The following is a 3721-nucleotide window of genomic DNA, read 5'->3' as shown; positions in this document are numbered from 1 at the left end:
ATTGGTTGCCTCCTGTATTTGCCCTGACCAGAACCAGGGATTGAGGGATTGAGCCTGCAACCAAGGTACATGCCTTTGACTGGAATCGAACTCAGACCCTTTAGTCCTGTGGTCAGCAAACTGCAGCTTGCCAGCCACCTGCAGCTCTTTGGCCCCTTGAGTGTGGCTCTTCCACAAAATACCATGGCCTGGGCGAGTCTATTTTGAAGAAGTGGTGTTAGAAGTAGTTTAAGTTAAAAAAAAAAAAATTTGGCTCTCAAAATTTTCAAAAGAAATTTCAATTGTTGTACTATTGATATTTGGCTGTGTTGACTAATGAGTTTGCCGACCACTGCTTTAGTCCGATACTCTATCCACTGAGCCAAACTTGCTAGGGCAGGGCTTTGATCTTGATTACTCTAAACTAATTACAATATCGCATTTGCCAAGAACCAGTTCAGACACCCAGGGTGAAGGCAATCTTCATGGTATTTACTTAAGCAGTAGGCACCTGACTTAAGATGACCAATTAGGTGGAAGATGTCTGTTTGGGCTGCTATAACATAATACCACAGACTGGGTGCTTTGTACACAACAGTGATGGAGTCTGGGAAGGTAAAGTTAAGGCATCAGCATGGTCAAGGTGAGGTTTTCAACATATGAATTTTGGGGCGACACCAACATTCAGACTGCAGCAAAAGAGCAACACCTGGCTTCAAACAGTAGCAATCCTGTGAGCATGAGTGAATCATTGTGAAGACAAAGACAGCACACTCTTAGGACACAGCCCTAGGTAATGGCACTGGAGTCCTGATTTTGACATCTATGGACTTACTGTTATGGGCAATAATAAATCTCTTCATAGGTTTAGCTTGTTTTATTGAAGTTTTTCTGTGTGTGTGGGGGGGGGGTGTTTGTTTGTGTTTGGTTTTGTTTTTGTTTTTTAGTTTGCTGGTGAAAGCATCATAACCAATATAGTTTTATCAGCATTTTTATTTGTGTAGCAGCCAGAAGGTTTAAAGCATTTTTAATTCTTTAGATTTTCTCAACAATAGTTACAGCTAAGGTAGTAATAATAATAGCTATGTGCCAGACACTACTGAAATCACTTTATCTGTAAATATTAACTTGATTAACCATAACAGCTATTTAGTAGGTACTTATCACAGCCACCACAAAAGATGAGGACTATTATTGTTGGCAGTTAGTTGTTCAAAAATACAGAGATAACAATAGTTTGTGTGTAAATAGCTGGGGAAGGGTAAATAAAGCAGGAGTTGATCCAAGGAGTCTGACTCTAAAATCCTTCATCTTACTTCCAGGGAAATGGCAAAACTTTATCTTTAAATAGGCAGAGTATAGCTTCAGCCTTCTTAATCTATTCCCATTTCTCCAGTTCCATCCCTCTTGGCCATCCTGGATGTTTTTTGCCATAAAAGAGCTAAGTTGCTTCTAACAGGTTTCCATTGCCCCTTGATTGGCATTTGCTAGATAGTATTAGTGATGATAGTTGATTCTTAGCACTCTCCTAAACTCTACAGATTTATTTTAGGTAATACTCTTACCAAACCTAAGAGGCAAATACTATTATATTCTTAATTTACTGATGAAGGAACAGAAGCAGAAGGTGGTAAATAAATTGCTTCAGGCCATATATTCAGGGAATGGGAAACTTGGGGTTCAATCCAACTTCAACTTTTTTTATTAATCACCATGTTCTGTTATCTCCTTATTCAGAAAATGCTTCCAAGAACAAAGTTTTGAGAATTCGGTGGCACTTGACTATTCCAAAAACTACCTTAAAATGATACGAGGTTAGGACACCCAGCTAATCCAGGGAAATGACAGAACTTCATCTGTACTGTTTTGATTCAGAAGAAATAGGAGAATACAACCATAGGCCTCTTTCTTCTGAGTGAATATGTGTATCTCTGAGCTTTTATTCTAAGGCATCAATAAACAGGCTAAAACTGGACTTGGGGAGATAATTCATATTATAAATATTCATGTAAATTCATATTATAAATATTCATGTAAATTTCTACTTGGGGCCAAGCATCGTTGGTCTTGGGAGCAGGTTTGGGTGCCTAGCTCAAGGCATGACTCCAGGCTCTTAACAAAACACCCTGGGAGGATGGAGAAAGCAGAGCTAGAGGAGGCCTATCTGGGGAGCCACACTCCAGTCATCTCCAGTGGAACTGGAGGCTCTCCAGGGCCAGAGGGGCAGAAGAACTGGGGCGGGAGCTGTCCGTGGTTCTGGCTGAAGTCCACTCCTGGATATTTAAGGTCCAGAGCAGCTGGCCCATCTTCCCCTAAAATGGGTGGAGAAGTCTGGGGCTTTGGCAGTGGCAGAAAGGGAGGTTGGGGAGGGAGGGAGTTGGTTTTAATCAACCTGCTGACTGGGGAGGTCTGAGAACCCCATTTTCACGCCCTCTGGAGCATATGTCATTGCCTGGGCGAATCTGAAAATTTCTTTTCATGTTCTCCCTCAATGTCACCTCCCGTTTTAGATTTAAAGACTTTAGCTATTTTGATGTCTCTCACCCTTCCCTCTGCCAGAATCTATTTCTCCTCCAGATCCCTCCTCTGCCCCACCTCTAGATGTAGGTGGCAAAGCACAGGTGAGGGCTTCAAGGGCACATGGCCATTTTAATCTTTACTCTTGGTAAATCCAGGGCAGGCTAATACTGGGATTGGCTTAAAACTCACTGTCCTGGCCTGTATTTCCAGGAGATGGAGATTTTAATTTAACCAAATAGAAACTGGATTTTTGGAATGCTGAGGTTTGAGTTTCTTAAAATGGAGCTTTGGTTTGTGGTTCCATCTGAGCAAATTCTAAGCCAGGACTTAAAAATGAAAGACTCTTCCTTTTAGTTCAGAGAGCCCCAGGGTGGAAGAGAAAAGGAGGTCCAGGAGTGGGATGGTGCATAGATGGAAACAAGAACCTGCTGAATCAGCTCAACACAGTGGGGCCACAGAAGCACTACCCCATGCCCCACCCAGTAATCATTTTAATGAGCCTGGTCCGATTAATGAACTGGCAGGGAAGTAGCTGGTCAAATAAATATTTGTTGTTTTACTGAGGATTCAAGAAATTGCAATAAATTGCATTGTTAATCATTGTATATTAGTTGATTCTTTTACAAACTATATAGCTAATGGCTAATTTTGGTGACATTTATTTTATAATCCTTTAATGGGTGGTGATAGAGCAGTACTCTTAAAAGAACAGGATGCTTTCTTATCACATCCATAGTTGAGGGACTAATATGTCCTGCTTGGTTTTTCAAGAATTATTTCTAAGGTTGGCTTTGGAGTGCAGTGCTCAGAGCAGGAAATGACATTGATAATGGTATCAATGTCTTATTTTACTTAAAAACATGTTTTTATTGATTTTAAAGACAGGAAGGGGGAGAGGAAGAGACAAAAATAAACATCTATGTGACAGAGAAACATTGATTGGTTGCCTCCTGCATGCACCCCGGCTGCGAATCAAACCTATATCCTGGACATGTGCCCTGTCTGGGAATCCAACTGGTGACTATTCAGTGCCCAGAGTGATGCTCAATCCATTGAGCAACACCAGCCAGCATAATGACTTTTATCTTAAAAATTGGTCTGGAGTTCCTGCCCTTAGAAAGACAAAAAGTTTGACCACTTGGGCAGGAAAGTCTTAAGCTTGGGCAGCAAAGCAAAGTCGTGTTTTCTTGTGTTGAATTCTCAGTAAAATTCTGGAGAATGA

Source organism: Pipistrellus kuhlii, unplaced genomic scaffold, assembly GCF_014108245.1.
Source record: "Pipistrellus kuhlii isolate mPipKuh1 unplaced genomic scaffold, mPipKuh1.p scaffold_m20_p_3, whole genome shotgun sequence".
NCBI lineage: Eukaryota > Metazoa > Chordata > Mammalia > Chiroptera > Vespertilionidae > Pipistrellus > Pipistrellus kuhlii.
Note: the sequence above shows the minus strand (reverse complement) of the source record.